This window comes from Colletes latitarsis, chromosome 4 (assembly GCF_051014445.1).
Source record: "Colletes latitarsis isolate SP2378_abdomen chromosome 4, iyColLati1, whole genome shotgun sequence".
NCBI classification, from domain to species: domain Eukaryota; kingdom Metazoa; phylum Arthropoda; class Insecta; order Hymenoptera; family Colletidae; genus Colletes; species Colletes latitarsis.
Genome location: NC_135137.1, coordinates 40,151,766 through 40,171,309, shown reverse-complemented (window position 1 = coordinate 40,171,309; position 19,544 = coordinate 40,151,766). Strand labels below are relative to the sequence as shown.

The 19,544-nt window shown below is 44.4% G+C and overlaps 1 protein-coding gene across 4 annotated transcripts in view; it reads left to right on the top strand.

The window, feature by feature from the left end:
- Positions 1-5,887: 5,887 nt before the first annotated feature.
- Mdr49 (Multi drug resistance 49) overlaps positions 5,888-19,544 on the top strand; it is a 66,708-nt gene continuing 53,051 nt past the window's right edge. The window contains exon 1 of one of the 4 annotated variants that reach the window (XM_076763956.1): positions 5,888-6,115. The gene's annotated coding sequence lies outside the window, so the exon portion shown is untranslated. Of the gene's footprint in view, positions 6,116-8,850; positions 9,146-19,544 lie in introns of those variants that run through there. The other 3 variants (XM_076763958.1, XM_076763954.1, XM_076763960.1) reach the window with 3 other exon arrangements.

Genomic DNA, 19,544 nt, shown 5'->3' with positions numbered 1-19,544 from the left:
ATCATTTTTGGTGAATAGACATACCCACGAAATTCTACCCACTTTCGAGAAAAAAATTCAGATAGGTGCCTAAATTTTTCAACGAAAAAAAAAAATTTCAAATCGTTCTGAAAAAATTATTTTTAGTTAGGGGGGTTAATTCCAACCATTTTTTGTCATTACACATATCCTCGAAATCCTACCCACTTTCTAGAAAAAAATTCGAGAAGGTGTGAAATTTTTCGACGAAATTAAAATATTTCAAATCGTTCTGAAAAAAATATTGTTAGCTGTGGGGGTAAATTACAATCATTTTTGGTGAATAGACACACCCCCGAAATCTTGCGCATTTTCGAGAAAAAAATTCAGTACTGTCGGAACTTCAAACGTTAATAACTTTTTAACGAAGCCTCCATCAACAAATTGGTATTCTTGATTTTCGTGTTATTTTGGCCTCTAGAATCCCCTATTAAAATTTTTCCCAGGGGTGGTCGAACACCCTGTATTCATATAGTCGCATAATTGAATTGCACACGAATATTTTGAGCATACCGAGGAAACGTAATTTGCAAGCACATCGCGAAGAATGATCTCCGCCATCTTTGAGTCGATTCGTCGGTCCCTGTGGAAGGGAACGAGATGGAACGGGATTTGAAACGAAAAGTAATTTCGTTCCGAGTGCACGATAATAATGGTGCATTTCCGGGCGCGATAATTAAATTTGAATTGCGTGCGTCGCTATTGGCGGAGAACGATCATCCCGTTAAATAACGCGTCGCGCAACGTTATTATGTATTATGGACGACCGTTATTAATATTTCAATGAACTGATAATTCCAGAGATTGCACGGCGATCGAAAATAAAACGTTTCGCGCGAACGTTTGCGTTCTAATCAGGCCCCGCGATGAATTGCTTAATTTCGTCGAGTATCGATCCGACCGTTATCGCCGTACAGAATTGCAGAATTTCGAACGTCGTCGTCCACGGATCGCTATTATTATTAAGCTACTTAAACCTCATTGTTATCTCGATATGCCCCTTGCAACGGAACGCGGAGCAACGGATGATGCTTGAGCGAATAACGCCAAGGACTTCCGGAATTATTTTTTTATCGTAATTCGGCGATAAAGGAACCGTCGAGTACGCTCCGACAAAACTGTTATCCTTCGATCTTTCGACTCCGTCGGGCCCTAATGGCTCCTCAGTTTCCAACTAGTTCGCGGAATAGACAAATTATCCGCGCTCTTAACGACGACAGACAGAATGATCGATCGATGATCGGTGTCGCTTGACTACGCCTCGTAACGATATCAATTTGCCATCAATTTGCATGCAATCGAAGCAAGGCGTATTGGTTAAGGCGCCGCGGAGACGTGTCGCGCCAGGAAACTTGGAAACTCGTCGAGCCACGCGGAATAACACGCCACGAACGAATCGTCTTTTAACGGAATTTCCTCTGAAAATGGTTATTTATGGATACGGTTTCGAAAAGGCAATCATCTTGCACGGTCGAAGCAAACCGCAACAATGGTTGGACACGGAGGACCGCGACGACTGTCTTCTTCGGACGGGAATCCAACATGGACGCAAGAAGCGAACAGCTACTGCAGTCGTTGCTTAAATTTTCGAGATCCCAAAGAGACTTTGGAGAAGCATCCTTGACACGCAATCATATTGAAACGAGCTGCATATACCTTGAAGGCCGTCTCGATCGTTTAACACCGATTCCGTTTAACCCTCGGGCAGCTTTGGTGCCCCCGATCGATCAATTGGAGTCTTTTGCTGTCTAAAATGGAACGGAATGATCGAACAATTTAACCCAATGAGTGGACGATACCTACCAGCAAACCGCTTCACCTTTTGCGCCGAATCTATCATTCTTCCGCGAGGGTCAGTCAATTACGTCGATTTCGTTTCGACGCGATAGATCGTTCATCTAATCTGCAAGCTGAATAGCATTTAAATCGAGAAAGGTCTAAATTCGAGTCGATTCGGAGTGCTTGGAATCCCATCACTAGGAATGGCGTATTCGATGCAACTATGGAGGCGGGATAGCAGGTGGTTTCACGAGACACGAGGACCGTTCTGTCAACGTTTCTCGAGAACCACCGTCGAAGGTATCTTCGTCCGACTAGAATAAGTCGGATCGAGTCGAGAGGGTTAATCTTCGAAGGGTTGTTCCGATGCTCGAGGTATCGCGCGATCTCGAGACGGCGACCAACGAGATTCCCCCCGCTCGATGGCCTCTCGTTTCGACCAGGAATCCGTCGACGTCGGGAAACGCGTTGCATTTTGACGGTCGCGTGGGACCTGTCAGTGTAATTTTCGTAAAAAAATGCTGACACGGGACACGAGAGATCGGTTGCACGTCGCTCGCGGTGGTTTATCGATTCTTCCGTCATCGTTCGATGGTTAACCGCCGTTCACCGCTCCGAAAATCAGCGCGAAACGGCCGGGCAAACAACGATGTTGATTCCCCGGTTATTTACTTTCGCGGTTCAGCTTGTAACGTACATTTCTGCAGAAAGAATGCTCGTTGAAAAACAGAGGGAATTCGAATGTTTCATGTTTATCCAGAGGATGCAGCTAATATGTTTTATTTCGTTCAGTGTAACTGATAAAGGGGTAGATTTCTGGGTGACCATGGCGACTGTCGTCTCGTCCATCGACGTAGATGGAGCCTGGGACAACCTTTCGCCCTGTAACTCGTTGTTATCAGATAACTCGGTAGATTGGTCGAAGCGGCACGGTGCAAATCGATTTATCTCGCGAACGCGACACTCGCAACACGGTCCACGTTGACGGGTCGATTATAAATGAGCGTACGAGGCAGCCCCCTGGTTTTATTTACTGCTGCCCCAATGAACAGTTTTCCATGGAGCTTCAACTGTCAGGGCCAGACCAGTTTACGAAGACGACGTTTCCCCATTCGATTTATCCTCGTTCTTGATCTTTCGCCCCCGCGCGGAGGCTCGTCGACGAGCAAGGTCAGCTACCAGCAATTAAGACCAATTTTATTTGGATTCAACCCCCGGCAAAGCGATCGTTGGCGGACAGATCCGGAGGAAAATTATGGCGCGCGAGAAACGCTGGTCCGCACGAATAATTCATACGGAACGAAACGAGAATAAACGTGGCGTCTCGTGTTATAGGCGACCGGGGGGGGAGGGCGCAGGGGTAGGCAACGACGCCACCATTACTATCGGAAATTGAAACGGGTCGAATTTATTCGGCCACCCTCGCCTCGCCACTCGTACGTTCTCGTTTAACTTTTCGACCTTCTCTCCGGCGGTATGAAAATATTATCCTCGTTGTCGGAACACGACCTCGCGGCACGGAACATTTCGGGAACGTTCGGTTGAACCCTCGTACGAGACCACGACGGTCGTTTCCGGGTCCCTAATTATCGAGAAACATTTCGGAGATGTTACGTAAAATCGTCAGAGTTATTCAAAGAATATTAGAAGATCTGAATGTTGCAAACGAAGCACAAATTACGAACGATCTTGGATCACCGAGGAAAGGTTAATAATCGTGGATGTTCGTCTGAGATTTCTGAGACACGATGAGTACAGATTGAATGGAGATAATTCCATGTAAACGGCGAGAGATTTGTCGGTTGGCCTATTTTCAATTACCAAAATCTCGGTGCCTTCGCGGCGAAGTGTTCGATCTTTCGCCGCCGCGCGGCTCCGTCCGGGAGGTCCCTAGATCTCGTGGGGATCTTCCCTCCGGCACTTGGGTAATTTGCATACGATTAATCTTGATCAGCGTGCCACCCTCCGAGGCTCGTCTTCGTCGGCGCACCGACGGGAACCAGGTTAAATGGCGAGTACCTACCAGACCCATGATGGATCGTTACGTCTACGTATTCAGGTTACCGCAGGACGAGTTCACCTGCGAGAATCGATCTGATCAGAGATATATCCTACGGTTCCAGGAAGCAAGACGTAGCCGTCGAACGGAGAATGGCTTCCGCCGAAAGACGATCTATTTAAAATTCTCCTCTATTTTAAATCCGTCAAATGTCCTATCCAGACTGTCCTTAACGTTTCACGGTGAGATTTTACGTTGATTTCTAAATGACTGACGTCTTCCGTCGATCAAAGTTCCCCGCAGTGTTTCCCATCGATCGTCGCGAAACGGTTGACGGATCGAGATTTTCGCGCGTTTCTGGCAAAGAACGTCGACCGAAATTAGACGCGGTTGAAAACATGGACGAGCCGAAAGCGGATCGAGCCGGTTCGCGGATATCCCCCGTGGACGTTCGTCGCGCGGAAACCGCGAGATCGGATTTTCGCGAAGGGGAACCGAGTTCTGCCAAGTCACGCCCGTCGAACGATCCGCGATTAAAATTAATCGTTCATTATATCAGGGACGGTCCGTAAACAGTGGCCGAGATTGAATTAGACGCCGGCGATCTATTCCTGAGTGGTGTGATGGATCGTTGTGCCTACGCGTTGAGCTTACCTCGGGACACATTCGGCGGATTGATCTAATTAGACAGTCCTCCCCATCAGTCGGTGCAAGGACGGAGCATGGAAACTGATTGAATTGCTCTCCGCGGCTTTCTGCGGAAACCGACGATGCTGCACAATATTCGATCAGACGTGCTGCTCCGAAGGCGTGTTCTAATCAAGCAAAGCGGTTTACGCAGATACGCTTTGATCGTTAATATCCCGACGTATGTATGCGCGTTGATCAGAGTAACCCGAGTTCTCCAAGTTCATCGCTTACGCGTCGTCTCGTGTGGATTTTGCCAATATGGCGCGTCTGAAAATTCTACGACTCCTCTAATTCGTAACGCTTCCCTGCATTTTGTTCGCGTATCGTTCCAGGCGATAAATAAAATTACGTCGAGCAGACAGCGTCGATATTATTTCTTATCAACGCGACCGTAATCGATCCGTTAATTCGGTAACGGCACTTCGCGGTTTATACGGTGTATGCGTTTTATTTATCACGCGGAACGACCACGGGCACGGCGAACCTAAGCTCATTTAACTTGATTTTCTGTAAATTGGCTCCGGAATGGAATTAAAGTTAGCAAATCACCCGGGGGGTTTCCCCGACGGGAGCGATACGATCGAATCGCGAGATAATCGCGACTATCGATCCCTAGTTCGAGAGTTGACGCTTCGACTGCCTTCGAATCTTAACAAAATTAATTCTCGAACTTGGACGTTGAGTAGTTCCCGCGCTCGCCAGCAGAGGGCTCCAGACGTACCTCTCTCGCAAGTACTCATTTTAACGCAAAGAAAACTTAATTACTTCGAGAAATGACCGTGATTCGCCCAGTGTTCGGTGGGAATCGGCCTTTAGGCGCGCGCGAGTCTTATTTTCATCGTTCAGGCCCGCGATATCGTTATCTGGGAACAACTCTCGCGGAGCGTCCGCGAATTTGTAGTAGGCGTTGGAACAGGGAATCCGCAGATTCTCGATAACGGAATTCTCCGCGAGCCCGAGCAATTATCCGTTCGAGAGCACGTTATCGCGTGGTCCGATAAACTTCAGCGAAATGTGTGTCGCGTAAGTGGGTTAAGTGGGACGGTCGAGAGTCGCTGAACGAAGGGGGGAAGGCAAAAGTGTCCTGGTAACCGTCGTGGACGTGACTTATTCAAAAGGTTACCGCGTCGTTTCCACGATCCTGGACGAGTGAATAACCGTAACAACGGATAAATTACTGGCGCGTTGCAAAATGCACGAAACGCCGCGCGTATTCTCGTCTCGTCGTGCTTCGCGTCTTTCGGCGCCGTTGAATATTTCATCGCGATAACAGCGCGCGGATTAACGATTCTTTCTTTCGGGTTCCACCATTTTTTTTTCTTTTATTTTGTCCGCGTTATCTGAAATCAGCTCGCGGCGGTGAAACAATTTTGCAGCGACGAGCGTCGCGCGCGGACGCGTTCGTAACGCGGGGCATCGAATTTTAAACGACGATTCGACGATCGACGATCGACGATCCCCGGAGGCGCGTCGTTCGAACGAAGGTCGTCGCGCGCCTAATCGAAATTGGACGACGCTGTTCCGCGGAAACGGCACAAAGCCGCAATTTTCGCCAAGTTCCATCGTCGACGATCGGGAAAACAAAGCGTCGTTGCGTAAGCGGCGGACGAAGTTGCAAGGGACTTTTACGTAAGTATCGTTTCCAAGAGTCTGTCGAGGCTACGTAAACGCCATTGCAAAATGCTTGTTGATTCCGTGCCGCGGCGCGGAAGGTTAATAGCGATTTAATCGTAGCGTTTTCTGCAAACTTAACGCGATCTCGGTTTCCGGAAACTTCAAAATGCTCGACTGTTTCGTGTAATTTAACTCCGATGACTTCTTCGTAAATTATACTATTATTAGACCTCAGAGACATTACGCAAACGGAAATAAGGCGAGCAAGATGAAAATCTAAAAGGGAACTGTCGACTAAATTGTAGGCTAATATAATAATCGGTGGCGCGTTTGAAAGTGAAGGAAATCGTGAATTTCGGGGAGAGTGGGGGGAGAGTTGCAACATTGCGGAGAAAAATAGGAAAACGAAACCTGCGATTCGAAAGTGCGAGGTGTCCGGTAACCGGCGAACAGTCCTCGAGGGAATTCATTTTGAAATGTACTGTAGCACGATTTGATCGACGTATCTGGTTATTTCTATTTGTGTTGTTAAACGTCTATTGTGGCACGTTATTATCTGTTTTTTTGTTGATCGTACAGTCTTCTAAACCGGTTAGAGCCAGATGGAACTTCTAACACGAGAGTAAATAACGACTAATGGACAGTCATTACTTGGACAAGTATTTGATCGAACTCGAACGTCAGTGCAAATATTATTTAAAAAATAAGATTTGCACGAAGAAGCTGTATTTAATGTCGATTCGTTACCGGACACCCTGTATGCGATCGTCTTAATCGCGAAACAATTTTTTTTTTCTCTGCCAGCATGCACGCTGATCGCGTAAATAGAATTATCTAATTGAGCGAGAACGAAGATCGTAAACAGCCGAATTGAATTCGTTTACATATCGCGTCGCGCGGGAATTTTCGACAGAATTCCATTTTTTTCCGGGAACGAGGTAATGGCCGTAACACGCCTCCAGGAATCGATTATTTCCGGAATTGCCTGGCAATAAAGCGTGCGCTCCACATTCCCCCGGAATGGATCATTCAATCGACTCCCTCATTCATTAATTTCCCTCGCGAAGATAGTTTTGCTAGCGAGTATGCGTTCGCTCTCCGGTGTTATCGGCGTCCTTTATTGATGTAAAAAACGAAATTACGTAATCGCGTGGAAATTTTATCGTTGCCTCGACCCCGCTTCCCGCTTATCGCCAATCTTAACAGTTTCATAACGAAACGTTCGCTGCGGCAATTCCGTGCGAATATCGCTCCCGATCGAGCCTCCGTTCGTTATTTATTTCCGCGATGATCGATTCGTCATTCGTGCATCCTCTGACTCACAGTGAAATTCTTTCTCGCGACGAGTCCGATTCATCATTATTCATCCTTAACGGGACCAGCCCTTTAAATACATCGAAATTCAAGCACGGTGCACAGATGGACGACAAATAAAGAAACGGCGCGACACGATTGATCGTAGCTTGCGTTATTCCGTGTGTGCTCCAAATTATTAGAACTTGAGACCACTGAACGGATGATAATGCTTGAGAGTTTTTGTCTATGGCTAAGGCTAGCTGCACTGTTTTTGTTTTCTTCGCGGGCAATACCCAGATAAAACGAAAATAACAATAATAACGTCTTTATTACATCAGAAAGAAGAATGTACATAAACACGTACAGTGTGGTGTAAGGGGGAAGTTCAGCTGTGCTGTTATTGAGCCCAACATCAAATAAAAAGAGAAATTTATCGTTCCATTATATAACCAGCGATAAGCGATTTAAGAGTTTTGCTTGTAAAACTTCAAGCAAGTCAAGCGTATAAAAGTCTCGAGTCCCTCGAAGACTCATAGTTTCGAGAAACCTGACAATGAAGCTTCGTGCATCTGAAATGCATTCAATTTCAACGTGACTTTTAAATGTCTCGTCAGAGCGATTTGCAAATGTTATGCAAATGTGGAAAATAAAAGAATATAAAGACACAAACGCAAATTATCGTACGCTTTTCCACGACTACGTTTGACACGTATTGACAATATTCCATGCAGAATATTTAATATACCGTAAGTTACGGATACTCGTTTACAAATGCGAATAAATAAACGAATTATAAAATAAATACATTGTGAAATAAACGGATGAATCGTAATAAACATTAAAATAAACACACTCTTCGTTAAAATACTCGATGGGATTCAATAATTTTCATTAAAACATATTACAATACATAATATCGTTACCTTGCAATTTGAAACAGTTATTTGCGGAGCCGTTTCAACATACAATATTCTTCGGCAAAAGGTTAAACGTAACAGTGCGAAAGCGTACGATAAATTCCATCCGAACTCTGAACGCTCGTGTGGAAGGGCCCTTACATTCCACGATTTTCTACGCGTGCACGACTTTTGCAAATCGCGAACCAGTTTAGAGTCCCAACGACGTTCGAGCCATCGACTGTCTAGCATTTGATCGAAGCTCTCGAGACAAATCGCCGATCTTTTAGCTTGTTTTCAAAGTCCTCGAGCCTCGATGGAAGATAGTCGGTGATCGATCGCGATCGATTCGCGGCGCATGGCGATCCCCGACGATCGATTCGCGAACAACAAAGAGATTTCGAAGGTCTTTGTCGCGTTGTCGAGCGTGTACGCGACAATTCGCCGGGATCGGAAACCGGCGCTTCCGAGGCGAGCACACCGGCGCGCAGACTATAGACACGCGCGTGCACACAATGCACACACACACTTGCACACGCACAGACACACAGACCCGTGTACGAGGCACGCAACATGGCAACCGTGGCAGGACGTAGACGATGGTTATACGTAGAAGTTCCAGTGGCAGGGGGTCAGTGTAAAACGGCCTTCTGTCCGCAACGTGTCGAACCTTGTTGACTACAGTCGAGTCACATTTTCCGCAGTGTCACTCCGGATCGTTTACAATCACGTTTCGCGGCGACCCGAACCGAGGAGAGGATCGTTTCCGTCGTCGATCCGTCTGCGCGACGGTAGATCACCGCTCGCACCGGGTTCATCGCCGATAAACTCGCCGATTCCCCTGGACACAAAGGTAAATCGATCCGTTCTCGATCGCGATTTTCACCGTTTCGATTTCCTTTCTCCCGATCACCGACGACGCTCGTTCCCGGTCCCGTTACGATCGACCCGGGAGCAGAAATTTTTCGAGCAGCTCGATCCTCGAAAACGTCTCATCGACCTCGCGACTCTTTCGCGTGTGTGTTCGAGCGTGTGTGACGGAATTGGGCGATCTGTGGTAGCTTCTAGAAACACGCCGCGTCGAGTCGTTTGCCTCGACGAGTCGGATACGGCCAGCGAAAGTATTTGCACTGTGTGCGATTCGGAACAGCGAATTATACTTTCTACGGTTCCAATACGATATTTCCAACTTCCCCAGATCAGATCTTTCACGTGTCGTTACTCGATGCACGGTGGAAAAATTAATTTCGTATTTAACTGGGTCCGATCGTGTCCTCTGCGAGATGTTATTTATAGGGAAGGCGGAATTTTTCCACAGTCTCGAGTGTTTACTATTGTTAGAGTTACATCGAATCGCGTGTTCCACTATTTTCGTCCGCCACTCTAGTCTGTAAAAGTGTCACGGTGAGCCCCGTGAATGGAATACGTTTAAAGATGCATGAGGATCTCGGAATCGCGAGTAGTATAATTATAGGTGACGAAGTTTCGATAAAATTCTAGGAGCCACCTAAGTGCAGTCCTCTAACGAATTCCTCTCGATCGTGTTCCGAGTGGGATTCAGCGGATTTATACAATCGATTATGCTTATGCATATGTATTACTTGGAAAGCAGAAATATTTTCGCGTAGGTTACCCTTTCAAACACGTTCAAGAAATAATCTTCGATTCTGAATCACTTTTTGTGATTTCTCAATATAAAACATTCATTAATTATAACTAATACATCCTGATTAGATCGAGTAACCTTTAAAGCGGTTGATCGTTCATTTATAGCGAAAGAAACTGGAAAGTTTGCATCGTGTTTTGAATAACAAGTTTCTAAACTTACATCTTAGCCTTCTCCTTGATCTTTTGCATATATCAGGAACGAAATCCTTGCATATAATCGAGCACTACTGCACATACAAAACCCAACGTAAAAATATCTTAATTTCCTCTCATTAAATATCAGAAAACGGTTAGATATCTGTTAGTTTGAGCGAGGAAACGGTTGTTTCCTCGAATTCTTTGACCCTTGCTACGTCACAACTCGTTTAATCCCGTGTTTACGTTTCCATCTGTATTAAATACTTCGAGAGGGTCGACGTTTAGGCATGTACGAAACCAGTCGAACCAGCCACGAGGAAAGCACGAGCAGGTAATTGTCGGCCATTGGCTGTGTGTACGCTACGTTTCGTCGAATCGGGTTTGACCTGTCGGGCCAGGTAACACCAGGTGTCACGAGAGGATTTTCAGTCGTGCTCGAGCCTTCAAGATACTTTCGTGCACGCGATGTTGGTTGCAAGGAATGGTTCGATTTTCGTGCTTCCGGGTGCTTGGAACGAACACGAGAGCTTCCGTTTTGAATCTTGCGCGCCTCGCTTTACCTGGCCTTCGCCATTTGTTTGCAAGACCGTCGATTGTTTAAACGCATCGTTCGAATTGGGACTTCGAAACAGCGTCGAATACGACGAAGTGAATTATATGTGGTAATATTTAATATTTAGATCAAATTTTTCGATTATACGTAGTAATTACGATTGCTATTTGGTGAATGTATTTATGATTGTTGAGAGAGGCTCCCCTTTGTTGGTACGTGGAGCAATAAATTATTTATACATACAAAGCAGGATGTGGAACTGCGAGCACGATAGCGTGTATGAATTATGTAGTGATACAAAGTCATTATAAGCTGGATTTATTATAAGTTTAACGCGTCAGTTTTGAGGTTTAATGCGAGTTCTTTCTGACTTTTAATGTCGACCATTTTAAAACGTTTTGAGTGACTAATGTTTCCCTATCCGAAGTTTCGACATTTTCCTGGTTCATAATAGGGTTGCCACGATAACTTTATCTTCCTTTCGAAATGTTCCTGTCACGAGTGATGTCACCATACCAATTTCCACATACACGATCAATCATGGTTGCAGTTCCGTTTCCTGCACTGTGGAGAACGTATATAGCATGAGTTTTTATCGTTCTTGACGTTCCCATATCTGTATTCTAAGTTTCTAATAATAACTATACGTTTTACTTTGTCATGAACCTATCAACACCACGTTTTTTTGTTCTACGATCAATTTAAAAAATTGTATACTGCATCGTTACAGTCCTCCACCTCTCAACTATTTAATTACAATCTCCAGATGCATACTGTTTAATTTGAATTTGAATATTCGAACCCTCCATATTTTACCATTATCTTTGAAAAGATCTTCACCAGGATGCTCGATTCAGAGGTTTCTCTAGCGAGCGCGCGAAACCTTGTATCCGATACGATAGCTTCAAAGTCCGTGGACCTTGGTCTTTATACATGCATACGTGAAAAGCGAGTTGCCTATTAGTCGCGATTACACTGGGAAATCGCGTGGAAAAAGAATATAGAAAGTCACGTGAGTTTTAGGCCAAACGCTTATTCATTCGACTATCTTCGGTTCGCAAGTATTTTGCTCTATCGTATAGGTCATCTGCAATCAACGAACACGATAGAATATTTATTTTCTTTAAAAAAATATAAGGTCGTTTTCATCGTACAAGTTCGTATTTAGTTCAGAGACATCGTTAGTCCTGTCACGGTAGGAAACAAGTGTCAGTGATTCGCTATAATTCTATTCGTCTCACGGTTTCAGGAGCCACGCGTATATCGTCGAAAGATATTTTTCTTGGCGAGCACTTAATGTATCTTTATCAAAAGGCATTATATCGCGTCCCCACTCCCGGTCGGATCTTTAGCTACACAGTGGTTATTTCAAGGCCTAGGCAGCATGACGTCAGGTCATCTGCTATCGGCCAACTGCCATGTTCTCGGTACACTCTCGTTCCTAAGAGAACGTCTATTTACACGCGTTTGAACTTGCCGTCGATTCGAGATAACTCAAGTCCCAGATCCGATCAGATAAAATACGTCTGCAAGCAGAAGGTTCGCGTGAAAGCGACGAGCACCTTCGCGTGGAATGAAATATTTCGAGATCCAGATTCGATCTGCGATTAAGTTACCCTGACCCAACGTTTTCGGTTACTACCAGTCTTCTTGTTTGGCCAATTCGATTCCTTTGCGTGTTTTGGAGCACTGGTTCCGTGGTAGAACTCCGAACAGAGCATGTTACAGTGGGTCACGGAAGAATTCGATCCAGGGAAGTCTCTGGGCGTTTAGAGGCCCTGGGCGACGATCAAAAGAGATTTACCATATAGTATTATAAAATAATTAAAATTGAAAGAGTCATAGAAGAGTTTTTAAATGATAGTAATATGAAAAAGAGAAAACGTATAGAGAAGCTTTTTAAAAACTTTCCCTCGGACGGTGATGCATGGTGGCGACTCGATAGTGGCGCGGGAGGGCGAATCTCGGGGTTATTAATGGGATTGTGAGTGAATATAAATATTTATATGTTTCGAACGAAAGTTTAGAACAAAATTCGAAAAAATTAACTCGTTCGCTACGGTGGTGCTCGTACATCAACAAACGGCGATCCGCCGACTGGTATACGAGGGCAGAATGTTTTTTGTTTAAGAATTATTTGAAGGTTGTGACGAAAACAGCGTAATTTAAAATCGAACGAATCGACGAGCTCGAAAGTCGTGTTTCTGTATCTCGTTCGGTGTCCGATGACGCATACTCGTCTGTGCAACGTGTTATTAATAATCTGCATTTCCATTAGCAATAGAACGAATTCAATAACTAAACGTGCACGACGAAATTTTCCACGTTTTAAATGATATGCAATCATTATCAGGAGATAATGAAACGAGAGTGAAATAATGCTCAGATTTATAGAGTAAATTATCAGAAAGTATTAAAAAATAATCAGATATTAAAATGGTTCAGACGCGAGCGATAACGTTGACGATATCTCGAGTTTCGTTGTTTTTGACGAGCATTAGAACATATTTTTGAAATAATTTAAATACAATTAACGATCCCAATGACTGGTAGCGTTGGATAAATAATAATTCCGATGAAATAATTTTTAAAATGGCCCCCGTTGGGGAATCACTGTAGCTCTAAGTGGTTGATGGGAGAAATGGCGCGCAAGTTGTCGCGAAATTACCGTCGGTACAGGGGGGCACGTAAACGAATCCGAATTACCTGTTCTCGTCCGGGTCGTAACGCATGGGCGTCATCTATCTGTTCATTGTCATTCCTGGCGGATGAATGGCCGCGATATTTTCCTCGCGAAACCGTTCCCGCGTATCCCGCGAAGCGTCGTTTTACGGGGAAACGTGTACCGCATGGGAACAGGCTTTCTATGTAGTCGCCAGCGGCGTGGATGGGTTTATTCGACGCTCGAGGAGTCCGTTCGACGCGCACCGGGGACCATTTTGATCGATCGAAAAACAAACGTGTCCGTATTCGCGTTCGTGTTCGCGCGACCTGCAAAAACCAGAAGAGAGAGTGTCTCGCAAGCCTATTTAGTTCATCGGAAAGTTCCGCGGAGGCGTGTTGCTCGAATACGAATCGCTTGTAGCATACCTATTATCCCTCGGGGCTAATTCGCCGCTATTATCGTGTTCGTAGGATCGAAAAATCGGATCATACGTGTCCCCAGATCCTCGCTGTGCATCGAAATGCATTACGATCGAACGGAACTCGACAGGCGAGAAAAAAATGCTTCCTGGTACGACCTGTTCACATTCACCATACGTTCAACCGGTTCTATTCAGATCGCTCGAGTATCAGATCAATTGATTAGCAACCGATTGTACGGATAGCAGTCGAGAGCATGGATAATGCGGTTACGGTTAACCGAATCCTCGCGCGTTACCGTTAACTGACAACGAGCAACGCCATGTAATCGATTAGAATGATTTTTCCACGCTGGAACTTGCGATAGAAAAGCAAGTTTCTATGTAAACAAACGGCTTAGTTTCCTGAAGCGTATAATCGCTTTTATCGCCATTTAAGCTTTCGTTCTTACGTTCCTCGAGTTGACCATTATTTATACCGAGAAATGTTTTAATCGATACGTATGTATTTACGAGAATATTGTTCCGCTGAAACAATTATTATCTTCCAGCAAAATAGGATTAAATATCCCGACGCGTTGGTGCCCGATAATTTTCTCGTGCACATTTTAATGGTCCTTTTTATTCGGAGGGTTGGAGAAGGTTTTTGCAAACCGCTGGGTCGATCGTGCGATATTAAAATGTCCGATCTTGGAGGGTTCGAGTTCAGTCGCGTGAAAAATTTGATTAAAAAAGAAAAAAAAAAAAAAAATGCAAGAACGATAACCGTGGAATAGAGTGGTCCGATGGCGTGCGTTGGTTAATAAAATTATAAACGCGCCGATATTCCATCGAGCGTACCATCGACATCGGAATTATGTATATAGAATCGAACGGCCTCCGCCGCAATATTTTGCGCGATAATGAAATTTGTTCCCCGGGCAGCGTGCATTCCGAGCGATTCATTTTACGCGAAATTTATGTATATCCCGTGTTTCGGTGGCGATGCATCATTTCACCCCCCGTGACAACTAATTAAGCAGCCTTTCCCGCTGAAAATACACGACGATCGTCGCGCTTTAGTCTCGCTTTTACCGAACGCGATCGTCCGTTTAATTTGATTTTAAAAACATGCAACGTTTCGAAAGGAATAAATTAACGGTAGCGCCGGTATCGAGATTAGGTACATTCCTCTTCTCCAAAACCTGTAGGAGATGGAAAATACCGACGACTTTGGTCGTCGCGTTATCAAACGGAATTAATTCGGGACAAATAGCTGATAATTCTTTTATTGTTTCCTAAGGCACCTTGGTGTCGGCGAATATACGTTTTCGAAAATCCGGTAACGTGAAACAGCGAGTTATAAATATGCAATTATTTCTAGACCTATTCTTAGCTTGTATAGTGGTTCTTTGCGGAGTTAGGATGTTAGCTACGCTCGTAAACTAGCTTTAGCCATCGGTCTTACTCTAGTTTATAAAACAAAAGTGTACGAATGGCTTTGAAACTCACGGTAACCATCCAAGTTTTTTTAGAGATGTCACGTACAGTCGACAAGTTCAGATTTATCAGTTTGGTGGTCTATTTGAAAGTCAAATGCTGCATCTATCGCGCAGTAGACTCGTCGTGCATCGTTCTATTTGTGTTTGAAATATATCAGCGAACGACTCTTTTAGAAATGCAGTGTTCGCGCGGTTCAAAGAGAACCGTGAAAGAAAAACGCGATTTTAAATGTAACGAAACACCGTGCATAAAACGGCAGGAGAGGAGGAATTTGTTCATAAAAATGCATATGCTTTTAAAGCGCGAGACAAGTGGAGGCAGTCCTTTGTCTGCACTTGGTACCACTCGGTGGCACAATAAGTAAAGTAGATAGCGATGCAAAGCAGCCTATCCCGAAAGATGAGAGGTCGCGAGGGCGTTCAGGACGTTTCGGGAGTATGCTCTTCAATTTTCGATGGCCACCAAGAGCTTTCGACGTCCAGTGGCGAAACCACTTCGCAGGCGTCTCTCCCTTTGTCTATCCCCCTAGACTCCATTTCCAGACAATTCTTGGATCGTTGTTTCCTTGGCTAGATACTCGGTGATACGTAAAACTCGTCCACATTTCGAATCAAACACTGTTCCTCGGAGAATTATCTAATTTTTCGGAATTGATACAGACGAACAGCTTCGATATAATTGTTTTTTTATAACTCGAGCACCCAAGTTAGCGGCGGACTGTAGATGGAACCGGGTCGCAGCGATGATCTCATTTCAACTCATTTCAAGTTACCTCGGTGCAGGTTGGTTATGCAGTCCGGGTTTATAGACTTGTTAATGGCGGAATTTGTGTCCCCTCTGTTTTAATGCCGATAAATATTAATGCCATCGTCTTGCGAAAGCACGTATACAGAAATAAAAATAAAATGAAATAGCAGTATCCATGAAAATGTAGTCTAATGCCCCGTTTCTAATAATAATAAAATTTCGAGGTGAAAGAACGAAAATCCCGTAGCGGTGGGAGCTAATAGGGGCGGTTTATCGCGTAGATAAGAAGCGGAGCAGTATGGTTGATTTTTTGTCGGCGAAACGAGGACATTTTTTCACCTGTTAACGACGCGTTAACCCGGCTCGGGGTCGATAACGATCCTCCTCGATCATACGCACGGGCGGCGTAACGGCGGAGAATTCGGTACGTTCCGGGGTGAAAAATACAAACGGCGGCGAACGCGTGGTATGCATATCGGTACACATTACTTCGCCCAGAGCCGGGTGCGTTGAACAACGTCGGCTGATTTCTGCCCCCCGAGGAGTCGTATCGATTCGATGACGCATCCGTGACTCTCGAGAACCGTATCGATTTTACGGGGCGGTCGCAACCGCGGACATTTCGATAAGCGCCTTTCCCAAAAGGTGGCATCAATTACCGTTGGACTAAACGGGTGTTAAAACGACGAGGCCAAACGACACGTGTCGCTCGTCGCTCGATCTCTCTATTTTCGTCGAATCCGATCTCTACCGATCTCTGGAGACCTTTTCAAAACTTTCATTTTATCACGCTACTAACCCTTTGTAGAATTATTGAATCGAACGGGAGCTCGATGGAATCAAAGTCTACCATTTCAAAACTGTTATCCAGTTTTTTTAATATAATAATATCATGCAACTTTTCTGTAGATCGATCCGATAGTCCTAAAAGCGTCCTGCCACGAAGCCTACTACACGTGGAAGGTCAATCTCTATAATTTGGGCTTCGTGTATACAGGGTGTTCGGCCAATCCTGGGAAAAATTTTAATGGGGGATTCTAGAGACCAAAATAAGACGAAAATCAAGAATACCAATTTGTTGATGGAGGCTTCGTTAAACAGTTATTAACGTTTAAAGTTCCGACCGTATTGAATTTTTTTCTCAAAAATGCGCAAGATTTTGGGGGTATGTATAATGACAAAAAATGGTTGGAATTAACCCCCCTAGCTAGAAATAATTTTTTTAGAACAATTAAAAATTTTTTTTTTCGTCGAAAAATTTAGGCACCTACTACTCCCTGTCGATTTTTCTTAAAAATTCGTTTTTCATTTTTGATAATTTTATTTGACGTCCTACAGAAAAGTTGTCTAATACTTTTTTGTAGGTCCCCCTGAGCTCTACCTCAGAAAAATGTTTCATTGAAATATATTCACTATCGTAGGAGTTATGGCTGTTTGAAAATTGGACCATTTTTATGGGGTTTTTCTTTTTTTGCGGGGTCAAGGATCAACTTTTCGAATATTTTTATATTTGCTACATATTCTACACTAAAATACGCGTCGTTTGGCTTTTTGAACATTAAAATCGTCCAATCCATTCAGAAGTTATGACGTTTTAAAGATTCGCATGAAAATTCGGGCAGACATTTCTGGCCAGAAATTAGATTTTCGGTAAGGAATTTTTTTCTCGAAACTGAGTAGGATTTCGGGGGTATGTCTGTTGACCAAAAATGCTTGTAATTGACCCCCGCAACCGAAAATAATTTTTCCAGAACGATTTGAAATTTTTGAATTTAATTGCTAATAACTTTTTAATGAAGCCTCCATCGACAAATTGGTATTCTTGATTTTCGTCTTATTTTGGCCTCTAGAATCCTCTATTAAAATTTTTCCCAGGGGTGGCCGAACACCCTGTATATGTTCGTGCTGCGACCAGAAAACAAGCGGAGAATATCCTGGCGGTTTAGTCGACTCGGTGCTTTCGAACGATTCGTTTCTTGCCTTGAATTTGCACGGTTTATCGATCCTGTTCGCCATCGTTAAATGCATTGCGTTTCCAGGTGTGCACGCGCGTCGCGCGTATTCGAAGTTCGCGGAACAGTTTGCTTTATTCGCGCGAATAGTTAACAATAATATTCGCCCCGTAATAATACGGTTTCTGTCGCGACGCAGCGCGTTCGTCTTCGCGTTTCATTTCGAGTTTCAGCAACGTCGGTCCTTTTTAACGCAAACTGCAATGTTTGCGAAACGTCGTTCGCGTACAGATCTTAAAATTCCGGTCGTTTGACATCGCGGGAAGTCTGAAGCTTAAACCCACGCATCGGAGTTGGGCAATTTGATTTCCAAAAAACGTACAAAAGCACATCAACGAAGAGTAAAACGTTCCATATCACAGAGATTAATTGAAACGATTAACGTTTGCATTTCTGCAGCATTTAATCGGTGGAAATAAATAGTTTCGATATCATTTCACTCGAATATAATTATTATAATTACGAAATACCAAGATATACCGGTAATCGGATTCCCCAAAATTCGCACTGCAGCAATAATTGGATGCAGGCTGACCTATTTGTCGGGAACAATAAAATCGAATAAAGGCCAAATAATAATGGTTCATTCTTGCGTTTCTAACAAGTGAATAATCATCTCGTTTAACGCATCGATTTCTCAACAATATTTTTCTCAAATTTCCCTCGTTAGCCAACAACTACGCAACCAATTAGATTTGTCGACAATTCGCGATCTTTGCACAGTAGTTCGCTCGAAAATGCAACTTGCATCGTGTCTGTCTTATAAACTGCGCGCTGCGCATTTACGCTAAAGTTCGTTCGAGCATAGTTTCCCGAGCTAGTGTGCCGTTTCATAATTTCGCGGAAGACTCGCAACAAGTTCGCGGAACGCTCATGTTCAGAGGAACGTCGATTAAGGGCCATCGTTTCAAGGAGTATTATCGCGAACGTGGCTGCAACACCTTAGCGATATTGATAGCTGCAATTAGGAGCGAAATTCAAACGCTAACTATGGCTCGTTCGTTCTGATACTCGGAGTCGAGAAGAGACATTTCACACTTTTCTTCCCCTAATTCGAAAAGATGAGAGATCCTTCCTGAAGAAAAACATATTCGTGATCTTTGGATCGAGAGATTGCAGGCCATTCGTTTACGTACTCTTCCTCGTAACAATTTCAATATGTCTTCTCTATCAGTTGGTAGTTTCTTATGTGAAAAATAAATAAACGAAACGGTGAACGCGTCTCTGTTGGGGCTGCAGTGGTCGCGTGTTTGGATCAATCGCGTTGCAACGAAAGCTTCGATTGGTGTGCATGCACCTTTAAGCACACAGCCCGGAGATACACGATCGATCGCAGCCGAGGTCGACGTACTCGCGTTAACTCGAACTTTCATGGAATTTATTGTCCTGTTCTTAGAGGGAACGATCCGCTCGTGTGTTGGATCAGAACCGCGAGTTTCGTCGTGGTAGCCGTTCCGTGGTCGCGCGCTCGGTCGATCGAACGGCAAGGAAGGTCAAGTAGCGGTACAATTTATTATGAAATGATATGATAACGAGCCAGGAAGCCAGTTACAGTTTGTCGTTGCTCGA